The following is a 14869-nucleotide window of genomic DNA, read 5'->3' as shown; positions in this document are numbered from 1 at the left end:
AATGTGGGAGTTTATAGATAAAGTTTATAGAAAACTCTTTTTGTGTGTTAGAGAAATTGCAGTCCCTGTTCGCCTGACAAATGTCCTGTGTTTGGGACTTGGTATCCTTTTCAGAAAGTACCCTCAAATTAATGTCTGAAATAACAGCAACAGGACTTGCCTGAATGTTAGGTTACCTTATCTGCTAGATATAGATGATGCTTTCTGACCGTATCTTCACAACTATTGCATGAAACTTTCATTGTGACATCAAATCAGTAATCCTGACAATTTTACACCCTTTAGCTAGTTCTTCCAGCCGTTTTTTTATGGCTTTGACTCTGTGGTTTGTGCTTCTGCAAATTTTCCCTAGTACTAGCCAGACCTTTGCAAAGAATTCGTGTGTTGTTTGTGGTTGGCTATGTTTACTTGCATTCCAATCTTCATCATACTTGTTTTTCTGTAGCACATTTATGAAGAAATGCTGATCAGGGTTACACGTTATTCTACCATTCCTGTTGGATGTCTGTGCTCTGTTTTCAGCAGACAGTCTTGCTAGTTATGTGTTTAAGTTTTTATCTTGCATGTGGGAGTAGTCTGTCTTGTTTGTGAATTTAACAATGTGAATGATGCATTAATTGACACAAACGCTTTGATTTCTTTTTGTCTACCAAATATTTTTACTGCAATTTGATATTTATCTGCTTTGTGAAGTCTATGTGTATAGTAATGTGGATGGATTCTTGGAATTTTGGGATGTATCAGCTGTACTATGTGAAGCTCATGGAATTTTTAAATTGTAAAGTGATTGTATTTATATTGTCATCTTTGTTTTTTAATTCAGAATTTTATTTCAGCATTGTCTGTCTATTATTATAATGATTTACACTTTATACCTGTTTTAGTGTTAACAGTCTTCCTTTTTTGTTCACAGGTTGTGTCCCACATGCGTGCAGACACACACATACCCCCCTAAAAAAAAAAAAAAAAGGACAAAATTCAAAACCTGAAACTGTCTAGTTTTGGTACAATCTTAAGTAAAGTATCCAGGCATCTTGCTTATTTGCTGCAAAGCCTTAGGAAAAACCTCCCAAATCTACCATGAAAGTTAAATGGCTCTTTTTGGTTGAGTTGTTGTTGGGCAATAATGTTATGTAACAATGTTTCCGCTGTTGATAGCTGGTAGGAGCCACATTCTTGGATTCTGTATTGTCTGTGTGTTTCCTGGCATCGAAGAATACTATGCCTGAACTGCAAGCATATTCTTTCTGAACCCAGTGTGTTAGTTGTGGGGAAGGGATATGCAGAAGGAACCTCTCCCAGCAGCTATATGGCTAAAAAGGAAAAAGGAGTATAGAGTAAGAAACAAGGATCATGATACTTTGATGTCTTGTGACACACAAGATAAGGAGTGGTCAGTCTTGCCCTTAAGAATGGGAAGAACTCAGAGGGCTGTGTCTCTCAGAACTCAAGCCCGTATCTTGCAGTCATGTCTCATGTGGTCGCAGAGCAATGCTGTGTGCCCGGCAGTGATGCTGCATTGAAGGGGTTGAGGCTGCCTTCAGATGCTGTCTCCTGCGTGTAAGAACTGTGAGCTGGAAATGGTAAAGCCTTCTTTGGCAGGTCATCCTGAAACTGGCTGCATCCTTGTTCCTATTCTGTTCCACATAAGTATAGGAGTCCTCAAGCCCTGCCTGTGAACTGTACAGAGAAGTTTTTTGCTGCACTGACTGCAGGTTTTGGTGTGAATCTTAGAAATTTTTTTTTTATTTGTTAGCAAGTTTGGTCACACATGAAATTGTTTGCAAGTTATAAGGAGCCTTCAGGAATGCAAAGTTACATATATTAGCTATGAACAGTACAGCTTACAAGGAAAACATTGAGCATGCAGTGTTTAATCTTTAACTTGATTACTTTACAGGTCTTTATGAACTTAGACAAATTACAGTAAAGGCTGTATCTTTGTTTTTACATTTACAGTATGGGGTTTTTACCTGTTTTGCAAAACTACTGGGAGATCTTGACTTTCTATGCAATTTTGTGCATACCAAGCAATCTGAATTTAGTATTCCACTGCCAAGAATAAAGATCCACACTTTTGTGCCTCATTTTAGCAGCTGAGCTATATTATTGTTCTCATCATGTTAGTAAAGTAGCTGCAATCGTTCTTGTTAGCCCTAGAAGGCAATTAAGGATGAAATCCTGTCTGTTGACTTAAGTATACCTGAAATATCTTTCCTGTATAAAATGTAAGCTTTGTTGAAGTGTTCCAGGGACATACAACTTCACTGTGCTAACCAAGAGGGAAGAGAGCCAAGTGGTCTTCCTTAATGGGAATACACCTCCATGCAACTTGAAAAGAGATCAGACTAATGAAGGGATCTTAATGCTCAAGAAAGCAGATTCACTGAATTTGTTATTACCTTATTGTGAGAAAAGACAGTGTTGCCATCTGCTTTCAGAAGGGGAGTAAGGTTTGTTGAAACTTCAATTTTGATTTAGCATTATATGTCATTCCTTCTGATTCTGCCCTGGTTGAAATGCTGATTAATATTTTTGCCTTAGGCAAGCCACTTTACCTTCCTGTGTCTTTCCTTTCTCCGCCTCAGCTGGGGAAATGCAATGGAAGTCCTTATTAGCCTATCTCCACAAGTTGCTATTTTAATTATACTTACGTAGCACTTGATATGTTATGACCTCATATGCCTTGTTGTGCCCAATACATGTGCATCATCCCGTTGCACTGCTGCAGGTTGGTAATGTTGAATACTACCCAGCAGCTGCTTTCAGTAAATGGGAAGAGTATGTTACTGTTGACAGAAACATGTTCTTTCTATGTGTTACATCTTACCACCATTTTTACAGTGGTGTTGCCTGGCAAGTGAATTCACTAAACTGTCTTTACAACTGTGGCTATAACAGAGGCTGATAATTAATTACCCATACTTTGTTATTTCTGAGGTGTTTTCCCACAATCTGATTTTAAAAAAATAAATCACTTCATTAAGGATATTTTAATGATCTTACTATGACTTGTCTTCTCAGCTATTTGCTAGAAATACTAGTACCATATTGTGTTAAATACAATATTTGTCACTTCACATTTCCTGGGATTTTCTTCCTTACTTAATTGCCTGGTCTCTCTTAATCTGGTTCACTGCTGCCTGGGGATGGTGGGAGGATATTGCAGTCTGTTGTTCAGTAACCTGTAACGAGCAGATTTACGAAAGCTAGCAGAACAATGCAACAACTTTGTAAACGTTTTTTTTTTTTTCTTTTTTCCCTTTTTGACAAATAGTTTAGTGATCTTAAGGAATGTGCTGGTCTGACCTCATTTCTAGTCTCATTAAATTTACTAGTGTCTGTTAGCAGTTGGATTTCTGAGCTCATATTAACCCTGAGGGATTTGGAGTGATGGAGTGAAATGCATACAGGAGTTTAACATTAAGCTGAAATGTGACTGTTAGCAATACCAGTTGATTCTTTTAGCTCCTTACAGAATTTTTAAAGAGTGTGATGACGTGTGTGTGTGTGTGTGTGTGTGTATATGTTATATATGTATGTTATTTTATTTAGGGCACTGTGCCTAAAGGACTTTAGGTATGCAATCTTTTACTTATTTTTAAAGAAAAAACTTTTTATTATGTTGCATGTATAGACCATTCTTCAGGTATTTGAACTTTTTTAACTTGCTTTCTGTGGATACTTTATTGTTGAAGTTATTCCAGGGGTACAATGGAAATATAGGAAACATCTGCATCAAGAACATAATATTCTGTCCAACTGAAGGTAATGGAAATATTTTTCTATTATCTTCAATGGCAGCAGGACTGAGCTCAGAATAGACAGGAGCAGAACAGGGGAAAGTTGAGAAAATTATCGGAGGAAGAAGGGGAGAACTAGGAAATGGTATCAAAGTAGATTGAGGTTATTCAGTGGATAGCAAGATAGCTGAAAGCAACATTTTGGGAAGTGCTACAGAGCAACAATGTCTCGTTCAGTATCATCTGGGCACATGTAAATGTTTCATTTTTGGAATTTAACTAGCTTGCACTTTGAAATGAACTTTAGATCCAATTTGGAGCCTTGATGCAGGAAGTAAGTTACTTTGTTACAGCAATTAAAAAATATTTTTGATACTACTTATGCAAGAAGGTTAAATTAATTTGGTTTATCTGTATTTTTAAAGTAAATAAATTGAAAAGTAAAGGATATTATTACATGATTATGCATCCATGGCTTCTAACTAGCCAGGAAGCAAACATTCACAGTGCAATATTCCATCAAATTTTTAATTTTAAAAAATATTCTGCAGAAAACAGTGTAATGCTAACTGGGAGAAATAAATGGTAAGTTTTAACAGGGTCTGTGGTCTCCCAACACACAGGCCTGCCAATAGAGTCACCACACTGGCAGTGAACGGGGTGGTCTGTGACTTCTCTGACTACTTCCAGCTTGTGGCCAGAGAGCCTCAGATATTCTCATCACAGAAGATTTTGACCTTCTTTTGCCCTTATAGCATAGCTGAGCAGCTTTGAAAAAGTAGCCAGAATGTTACCCTTTTTTTTTGGTGTAAAATTTTCTTTTTTTTAATCCTGTGAAATTATTAGAATTAGATTTTTATTAGATTGGAATTAGAATTGTGTCATCTTCATTGAGGGGAAACAGTTTATATGTGAAGAGGATAAATCTGTATTCAGTATGTGAAATTACTGTTTTAATGACTTCACTAATTCACCTTTGATTTCTGAGATTTATTTAAATCAAAGGAGGAGGTTTGGAAAGAATCTTGTGAAATGTAGTTCCATCTCCTGCTTGCAGCAGGTGATTTCTTCCTGTTTCTTCACCTTTTTACAAAAATGTTTATACTTTTAATGTATTTATAGACTGGTGTCCTGGTTTCAGGTTAAACCATGACAACTGGTTTTCCAAACTTTGATCAAATTGATTTAAATGTTGTATGTGTTAGCCAGTTTGCTTCTGGGTAAGCATGAAGGGGGGCAGGGGGTGGGGGGGGTGTTGGAGGGGTGCGGGGAGAGAGTGGAATAAAAAGCAAAGGGCAGGAAAATATTAGAATCAGTAAGCAGTAAATTCAGCTAATGATACCTATTCAGATTGTTACTCTTATTTGTCAGGATCCCAAAGTAATGGAGCCATAGTTGTCTGCAGGCTGACTTATAGTCCAGGCGTGAAAATTCTGGGGCAGTGGCTTCAGAATTCAAGATCAGAAATTTCTGTTTTGTGCCATTGATGCAAAATGACACCTTTTTAAAAGCCACTTTCAAATTTAATTCATTTAGATCAAACTACTAAGGCTAAAATTTTCAGTATAAAATCTGACATACTGTCCTGTCTTTAAGATTTAAAGGATGAGACCTTGGCAGTGACCTAGTGAATATTACAAGCATTCAGCCTGCAACAGTCAAAAGTCCTTTATTCACAGGTGTTTAAGTTGGGTTTGTAATCTTGAGAATATCATTGAAGTCTTCAGACTTCCAGATTTCAGGTAACAATATTTTTATGCTACTATTTAATAAAATTAAATATCTCAGTGCACCTAGTGGGAAGTCATTATGGAGAAAAATGGCAATGTCTCTTCACTTTTTTTTTTTTTTCATTCTTTTGATAGAACCTTCCCTCAATAATGGTTCAGGCATAAAGCTGGGTTTTCTATCTCATTTAAAGGAAACAAACTTTTCTTAAGGCTGTGGAAACTTCCTGTGGCACAGTCCTGATGTGAAGGGGTAAGGGCTGTATTTATGTTGTGAGAATGAATCAGGAAGTGATTACGTTGAAACACTCCTGGTTTTGCTGGGTAGAGAGTCTAATTGTATTGCTCTTGGCTAAAGAACCAGGAACAACATGGAAAGAAATCAGTGTGCTACTGCCAGGCGAAAATAAGCTATTTTTTCCCCCAAGCATTTTGTTCTGCTAAGAAGGGCTGGAACTGCACTGAATGTTCTCTGTGGTTCAACTGTAGGGTGACCTTTTTCTTGGTAAAATGTGAAGATAGTCCAACTGAGTAAACTGCTACACCGCTGCCCTGCTGCAAAAGAGGTAAGTATTTAAAAATGTGCATCAGACGCAGTATTGTTCTACTGTAGTTCCAGATGCTTCAAATGCAGAGCCCTGAGTAAATGCTCAAATTGAGCATTTTTTACTATTTAAATTGAGACCTCAATATCAATTTACACACCTCTTCAAATGATCCCAATGCAGTATAGCACGTAAGCTTAAATGTGCCAGAATATCACACATGGAGGAAGTTTGCAGGCACACAGCATCACCAGTGCTTTGTGTGTGCTATAATGACTATGGTAGCAGAGGTGAAAGCTAAAGCAGACTGACAGTTGCTTTGTCTGCAGTAGGGTCAGAGCTATACTGCAGCTGCACCCACTCTCAGCTTTTGCTCGTGCCAAGTAGGATGAATCAGGCCCCATGTCCTCAGGAGGTGGGAAACTGGAGTAATAAAGCTTAATTACTCTCTTTATAATGGGAGACAAGAGTTCAAGCCATTTCTCCTGTTATCTCTGTGAACTTTCCAGCATCTAAAAATGATATTGCTCTCTGCTTACAATTTAATTTTTGGTGTGTACATGTATGTGCTTGTGAGAGAAACAGGGAAGGTCTTTGGAGAGTTCTGAAGTTGTGGGTTTTTTTTTTTTTTTTTCAATTAAAATTTAGGACAGCATTTGGCTATCTGCTTTTTAATTTGATACAATGTCAGGATATGTATGATATACATTCAGTACACTATTCATAGTGCAATAGCATAGAAAACTTAATTTCAGTTTATTTTTCTAGCAAATCTGTGCAGGATCTTGTGTCTCCAGAAAGAAGCTGTAAACTGCGTTCGGAAAAATGCAGTGGCTCCATACATTTCAAAAACTTAGTTCCATTCTTAGTCTGTCCTCTCTACTTCTCTCTTTTGTGGGCATTTTTTGAGTGATCTATTCTCTTTGAGGGTTATAATTTATTTTTTACATAGAACTATTTTTCCTGCGGTCCCCCCAGTGTGTCTCAAGGAATGCTTTTGTGTCACTGCTCTTTCCATTTTCAATACATGATGCTTTTGACAATGACACTTGAGCTGAGATTTTCTCAGAATTGCTTACAAAGGTTACAAAGAAAACCACGCAGGGAGGTTGTCCCTCCATGTGTATTAGCTTTGTTTATGCTTGGTGTCACGTCACTCTACTAAGCATTTCATCTGTGCCCTCCATCAATGTGTGTTTGTATGTGGACACACACCCGTGTTGTTGTAAAAGTCTGCTTACTTGGAAGCCCGTATGAAGAACAGGTGAAGCCACCTTTAACACTTCCCATATGCCTCTACATTTATTACCTGCTTCATACTTTGAAGAAATGTCTTTGGCAAATATAATCACCTAGGCATTAAATAAATCGGGAAAGAAAACTGATAAGATGGAACACGTATAATATTTCACAAACATAACACAAGAATCATACATGCTTTCTGCAGGTATGTTAACCTTAGCTTTATTTGAACCTATATATAGCCCCCAATCATTCTTGCGCTGGAGTACAGCGGTGCTGCTTCCCAAATGCGGTCATTAAGTAATCTATAACTAGAAGTGAGCCTAGTTATGTTTTATACCTCAAAGAGCTTTAACAGTGGAAACAGCCCATTATCATCAGAGGTCTGTATACATCCCTGCAGCTTGTTAGGACAAGTTTTTCTACTTCAAGCAGATAAATGTGGTACAGATTAGCTAATTTACTACAGTTACACAAGAGAAGACATGTTAGGATTTCAGAGGTTCTTTTATGTCAGAAAGAGTCAAACTTTTTTCTAATGGACAGTAAAGTACTACTGATATTTGCCATAACACTATTCTCCCAACTTTTTTTCCTGGGTGCCTGTGAAGCTGTGGTGCTCAGAATGCTGTCACTATTACGCACCTGCGCAAGGGATAGACAAGTAGTGCACTGAGTGATGAGGCAATCAAAAGGTATCCCAGCTAATAGTAGTGTGACCCAGAGATTATTTAGCATGGCCTAAAGAATTCCGTTAAGAACTTACTTTTTGCAGTGTCCTCAAGAAATATGAAGGTAGAAAGTTGAATAAACCTTGTATACAAGCATAAGATGATCATTTCACAACAGCTTAGGTCTGCAAATACAATGAAGGGAAATAAGGAGGTGTTGTAGGACTGTTTATCAAGTCTTCACATTTGGTTTTCTCAACTCTGAAGCTGTGCAACAGATTAACAGGAATTTTGACTACAATTGGCTGAGAAATGGTCTTCTGTTTGAATATTTGAGATTTCAAAGATACCTGTTTTACCTCTGCATAAAGATGTTTCTTGTCTATTCCACTGAAGTATTTGAAACCAGCAGAGGAAGGTCTTTCTCTCTGTCAACTTCTGTTTCTTAAAAATATCCCCTGAAGTGATGGCTTGAGCCTAAGTTCAGTATAAAAGTCCTAATATTTTTCTGAATATATATGTTTATATGCATTGTTAGGCAAATGTTCCCAGCAGAATTTACTGCATGAGACAATGTTAGAATAGCAAATGGCTAGCAGATAGGATATGGAGTTAAGATGTGTTAAAGAAACTACTTCATGGTCTAAGTCAGGAGATATTTGGCCTGTTATTAACCCATGGATGCTGGGTTTTTGACTAGCATGGGTTGCATATATGTGCAGTTCTCATTATGACTGCAAGTTAAGTCTGGTACATTAAAACTGATTTGACAAAAAAGAAAGGCGGGGAAGGGGGAAACAAAACAATCACTCAGAAAATGGCCAGCCACTGCTAATCTAATTTGATACTTGGTTTGTAGTCTCCTGGATCTAGTAATTACTTTTTTTTCCCCCTATGAGGCATCATGGCATTTCATTTAAACCATGTGTGTTTTCACAAGTGAGCATATACATATGATATTGATACAGGTAAGATAATGACTTGATTAGCATATGCCCTGTCATAATTTCACTCTGGTTATCACCAGCCATCTTTCCAGGCAGCTGTGAAATACAGGAAAGACTAGTTCCAGTAAGGTTATGCTTGATGGAAATTCCAACTGTATATTTAATAATCAAGGGTGCCCTGAAACAAAGGTGATACATCCTGAATACAGGAAAAGGATACTGTCCCATCCCTCTCCAATCTCAGTAGGACCAATGAGACTTCTACCAGTATTGCTCTCCAAAGCTGCACTATCACACTTTGGCCTGAATAGTGCAATCTGGAGTATTTCAAGTCTTCAAAACTTCTGAATCCAAGTCAGATATCTGGAGGGTTGAGGTGGTGGGGAAAGGTGGGGAGGGAAGAGAAAAGCAAAGACATAAGCACACAACCTTTATTGTCAGTTCATATCTGGCAAAATGTAGACAGAAGATGTATAATGTTGTTTTCACTGATTCAATTGTAGGAGTAAGTTTACAGCATTTAGTATTGATTTTTTAAAAATATACTTCTACATAGCCAATTGAATGTAATTTAAAGGTGGGAAATTGTGGTGAACTGTTACTGTTTTAGTTGTGCCACCTTCACGCTGTTTCTAATGCTTGCTTTCTGACCAACCTTAAATAACTTTGTTGGTGTTTCTTTTCTCCTATCCACTGGAAATGGGTTGTCTTTGGCTTTTGCAGTGGTGAGAAGCAGGAAAGCAGGGGCACTTTTTTGTTTGGTTTGGGGGTGTGGGTGCAGTGATTTATACCTCTTTTATTGGTAATGGAGAACAGGAGTACCTGTCAGTGCTTTTTGAAAAGCACATCTATTTAAATTATTCTTTTCTGGAATATATTGAAGAGAAATGCTATATTTTTCAGAAAATGGAAATTACCTAATTGGTTCTTGTCTCCTGATTTCAGGAGGAAGATTCAACTGTTTTCCTTGTTAGGGATAATCTCCAGTCTAATAATGGATTTAGTTAAATGCAACTTTTGGGGAGGGGGACACTGGAGAGAGAAACTCCATTTCCCTTCAAGTTAGAGATGGCCCAAAATGCACAGTTTTGATCCTGTTTCAATTGTTTCAGATTTAGGATCTGGGTTTCATGGCATTGTTTGAGTCTGTTTAGAAACACATCAGGTGAGAGGTAGAATCTGAATTGCACAGCAAAGGCAGTCAGTGTGCCAAGTTACCACCAAGATTCCCGCCTGAATTTTTGTAACAGTGGCAGCTACAGAAAAGTACATTCTGCATGACAACTGATGGACTTTGAGAAACCATTGAGCATGTGCTTTGAAAATTTTATGAAGTGATGAAAATCCTTTAATAAAGCTAAATTGATTTATTCTCGCACTCCAGAAAACAGTGGAACATAGAAATCACATAGAAAACTGGATCTACTTGTATTTTCATGTCTATACAGTGAAGTCAGTTATCTTATTTTCTGGTTACATGATGGCAGCAGAAAAGGATTGTTAATCAGATACTTGACAAATACACAGAGAGCTTTCTTCCTTCCTCTGGAGGCTTTACTCTTATAATAGAGACCGACAAAGGGAAAGGAAAAGAGACCATTCAGTGAATAAGACAGCTATTTTTTGTGTATCAGACATGTATTTCCCATTTGTGAGGAAGTTCTGTTATCCCACAGTAATTTATATGAAGCAAATTTATTTAGCTAAGCCTGGTGTGATAACAGATTTAATATTATGGAATGTTTCCTTATTTCCATTTCTGATACATTTTCACATCCAGTTTGCTTGCTCTAATGTGAGGTATCATAGAGCATTATAGCAGGATGAAAACCTGTACCACTTATCCCTTAATTGGTTTTTAATGCAAAACACTGTACTCGCATAAAATACCTGTTTGTTTATACTTGGTGCCAGAGGCTAATTCATTGAATCTGGGATGTATAATTGCAAAAAAAATGGTGTCACTAAATTTTCACTCCTGTTAGCTGTTTCCCAGGTTCCTTTCATGGCCAGCAAGATTTTATTAATTCTAAATAAATAATTAAGAAGAGATAATTGACTTATTTTTGTGCAGTGATACCAGAATGATTCTTTTCTTCTGGAAAACATTGTCCTGTTTGTAATGCACTGCAAAATGTAGAGCCTGTATATAACCTTATGAATCATGGAGAACTCATTTGTGCCAGAGATTCACTGACAGTGACCCAGACTTTGCTCTCTCTAAATGAAGAGGAATAAATAGGTATGCTGTTTCAGCCTACGCACTAAGAAGGGGGAAAAGAAGAGATCTTTCTTCTGTTGTCTTGTCTTGTAATCATTTGTAATATTCTCTCAGTCCCTGTAAAAGCCACCTGGTTCTGTCCTCCATGGTATGTAATTCTTTTCACATGCTCTCTTCTGAAGATGGAGACTGATACCTGTGAAATTGGGCTCTTGTCAGCAAGATTTGCGCTCTCACTTGTTCCTCTTTTACATCTGAGATGATCAGAATTACTGTGAACAGTAGTAAGGTGAAAAGTTCTTGCTAGTTAATTATTTCCAAGGAATGAGCAATCTGTGGGACTTCCAATCCACTCATCTTTACTTTTACCAGGAAACCAGGCTGTGGTTGTTTCCACCCCTCATTCAGCATTTTGAAGAACCCTTCTGAACTCTTGTCTTTTTTTCAGGTCTTGGAATCCATTTGCTTTGGATTTATATTTTGATGAGCCTGTTATAGCTCAGGCATTCTTTACACTTCAGCTGTTGTCCCTCATTCAAAAGTGACTTTACGGTAGTAAAGATAACTGCTCATTTCCTTTCTCCTTTGGTTATTTGGCCTTCAGAACTCTCAGGACTACTTTGATAAACTTAGATTTTTTTGCCTTTCTCTGCTACATGTGTTACAGTAGCATCTGGCAACTCCAATCAAGATCAGAACGCTGTGCACAACAGTCAGTGCAAAAGCAAGAAAGTGTCACTTCATAGACCAAGTAGAGGAGAGAGACAGAGTCTAGCAGGAGGTGGCAAAACTTGTCAGAATATAAGTAGAAAAGCAAAGAATGGAGCCCAACTTTTTAAATTTCTACTCAAGGAGTCTATCCACTAGATCACTCTGCTGCTCTGAGTAAATTTATTATGGCTGGAGGACCACACAAGCTCTAAGTAATTCAGAAAATACAAGTCTGGGTGTGTACAGCAAATAGACTGCAAATATCTCGTGCTTCTGCTTGGCTCAGGGATCTCTCTCTGGCAACTGAGCAGTAGATACATAAACAGAATAAAATAGTATCAGCAGAAGGAGGGAAAGGGAAGAGAAATCAGAATTTTGAATTGCATTCAAAAGGCAGGAGTAAAACAATGTCTATTCCAATTAGATCAGAGCCTTAGATGCAATGTGTGGTTTGGGAGGGATGTAGTGTGTAGAGAAGGGAAATGTCATAGGTATATGCATGCACATCCATACACACACAAAGAGTAATTGGTGTTATTGTATCCTAATCTGAAGTACAAGGAAGGGTCCATCTGGGCAAACTAACACAGCAGGTCTGTGTTTATTAAATAGCCTTTTAAGAGGCGATTTGACTATCTAGGACTCCAATCTAGTATATACTGCCAGTTATACTTTTTCCAGTCAGACTTTTGAGGAAAGCAATTTAATATATATGAATGCTATCTGAATTCAATAACTGTGCAGATGAAAAGAGAAGGTGGTAAGAAATGCTTACTTTATGCAATCAGTAAGTACTAGGTATTAAACACTGTCGTAATACCCTGATTGAACAAAGACTTTATTTTCTGCCCAGACAGGAACGCTAACCGTCTAGTTTTGACTCTGTCAGGTGCATGGAAAGATAAAGAAAAATATCTGAGGGTGAAGAAAAACACAACTTGATCTACAAAAGGCAGGAAAATGACTCTAGGCTGCTGAACTTGCTAGCAAAATTTTGTAGTGACTGCAAGTGGAAAGTAGTGAAACATAGTGCTTGTATCTAAGGAGTGACAGAGGGTTGAATAAGAGATAACTGGAAAGGAAAAGGAAGAAATTGTAGTAAAGAGTAACTAAATGTTTGGGATTAAGCAGGAAATGGGATGCCAAAACATGAACCAAAGATGCATTGTACTGAATAATCTTCTATCGTTCTCTGATAAGGCAAATTTGATTTCCCTATATTTCCCATTTAACAAAAGTAATTCGGTGAAGATTATACACATAGTAATTTACTAGTAATTACTAGTGATATACTAGTTTATTACTAGAAAACAGTAGCTATTAGTCAAAGGGTAGATTAGGAAGTGGTAATGGCAAGGGTTATTTTTGAAAGCAGAGTTAGAAGTAGACTTCAAGTATTGGAGGAAAGGGAGGAGTAATTGAAATCTTAAGGTTGTGCATTTAGGGCCTGAGAACAAGAAAGTCTGCAACAATTTGTAGCTCATTTGATGGGGGAAAAAATTAGGAGAAGGACCTATGTATACTAGTTGATAACAAGATGACTATGCATTTGCCAGTAAGATGTGGCGATGAAGGCAGAAAGATTGGTTCTACACTGTATGAAGCGACATATTTCCAGTGGAGGTAAGGGTATACTAATGTCACTGCGCAATTTACTGTGAGACTTCATTTGCTGTCAAGCATATTGTCAAGTCTTTCAGTAAAAAACGGATTTCACAGCATCAACAGATCTACCAGGCTGTTTAGGGCAGGAGGAGTGAAACGTAACAGAGTTTCATAAAATGAACCTAAAGAATTCTGTTTAAGTCTGGCCAAACAGAAGCTGAGGGCATGTTTCTGCTTTCTAGAAATGCACTGGAAGTTAAATTCTTATTTAAAAGGAAAGATGAAACCAAATGGGAATGAACAGGCTTTTAAGAAATGTAGATTAGAAATAAGAAATTTCTAACAACTGGAGCAGTGCAATTCTATCATAACCACTTAATAGAACACTTTTGAACCCACAATAAATTATCTTTAGTGTTTATTTTTAAGCAATTGAAGAGCAAGATCTGGTTGCTTCTGGTATCAGAAGAGTGGATTTGATGACATAAGTTTCAATTTTCAGTCCTCTGACTTACACAGAAGTTTATATGTACATAAACATTGGATTTGTTGGATGAGAAACTGCTTTCTTATTTGAATAAGACTACTTAAGGTATTTTTGCCAATTCATTCCAGTGTTTGTGACACTGTGTTGCTAGTTTTCATCTTTTTAACTTGTCTGTTGAAAGGCTAATGTTCCAATGTGAAAGTTGGAAAAGCCAGCACCAGGCTACCCTTTTCTTACTCGTTTTTTGACAGTTTTAGCTAGAGCTGCTGTGCAATAGATGTGACTGAGGGTCCCCAAATTTCTGTAGTCCTCTGAGTGATACTGATCTCATGACTCTGTAAAATGCTTGTTGCTTCCTTCATTAAGTAATCCAGGCTTTACTTAAATCAGTAGGGTTAGGACCCTAAATGAGTAAATAGTAAAAGGTGAAAGGCTAATGGTGCTGCTCATAATGCATGTCATAACTCCTTTGAAAAAGGCACAGAGAGCTGTACTGTTTGTTATTAAACTGCAAATTAAGGCAGATTTGGAGGAAAAAAAAAATGTTCAATGAGGCACTGGCACTATTTTCATGGACTCTCATGTTAGTCTCCAAATTAGTCCTTGCTTGTGATTGTGTCTGAGCAATTCGATGGTCTATGGCCCCAAATTATTTCCAATGTTGTTTTTCTCCTTCTCTCTTCCATTTCTATTTCTCCCTCCCTGCTAGGTGCTTACAAGGACTTCCGTCTTACAGCATATTGTTCTTATAAATCTATGAGGAATATTGTCCTCTGCAATTACGAGTGTAGCCTGAGCATCAGGAAGCGGTGAACTGGGATGAACTCTGGTTAATATCATGAGCACATTCTTTCCTGCTGATGGCCCTGTTGACTTTTTGGTCATATGATGCAGGAAACATGCCCAGCTGTTTATGGGAGTGAGAACTTTGTGTGTACCCAGTAACTAGGAATTGAAATCCATGCTGATG

General features: G+C 37.6%; 1 protein-coding gene across 7 annotated transcripts in view; it reads left to right on the top strand.

Annotated features, from left to right (window-relative positions):
• Positions 1-14869, top strand: part of INSC (INSC spindle orientation adaptor protein) — a 140938-nt gene that overhangs the window by 52094 nt on the left and 73975 nt on the right. Inside the window, exon 1 of one of the 7 annotated variants that reach the window (XM_027785043.2) lies at positions 5962-6036. The exons of the other annotated variants lie outside the window; for them this stretch is intronic. The gene's annotated coding sequence lies outside the window, so the exon portion shown is untranslated. Of the gene's footprint in view, positions 1-5961; positions 6037-14869 lie in introns of those variants that run through there. 7 annotated transcript variants of the gene reach the window in all.

Source organism: Falco peregrinus, chromosome 9, assembly GCF_023634155.1.
Source record: "Falco peregrinus isolate bFalPer1 chromosome 9, bFalPer1.pri, whole genome shotgun sequence".
NCBI classification, from domain to species: Eukaryota; Metazoa; Chordata; class Aves; order Falconiformes; family Falconidae; genus Falco; species Falco peregrinus.
This window is presented reverse-complemented; position numbering and strand designations above follow the sequence as displayed.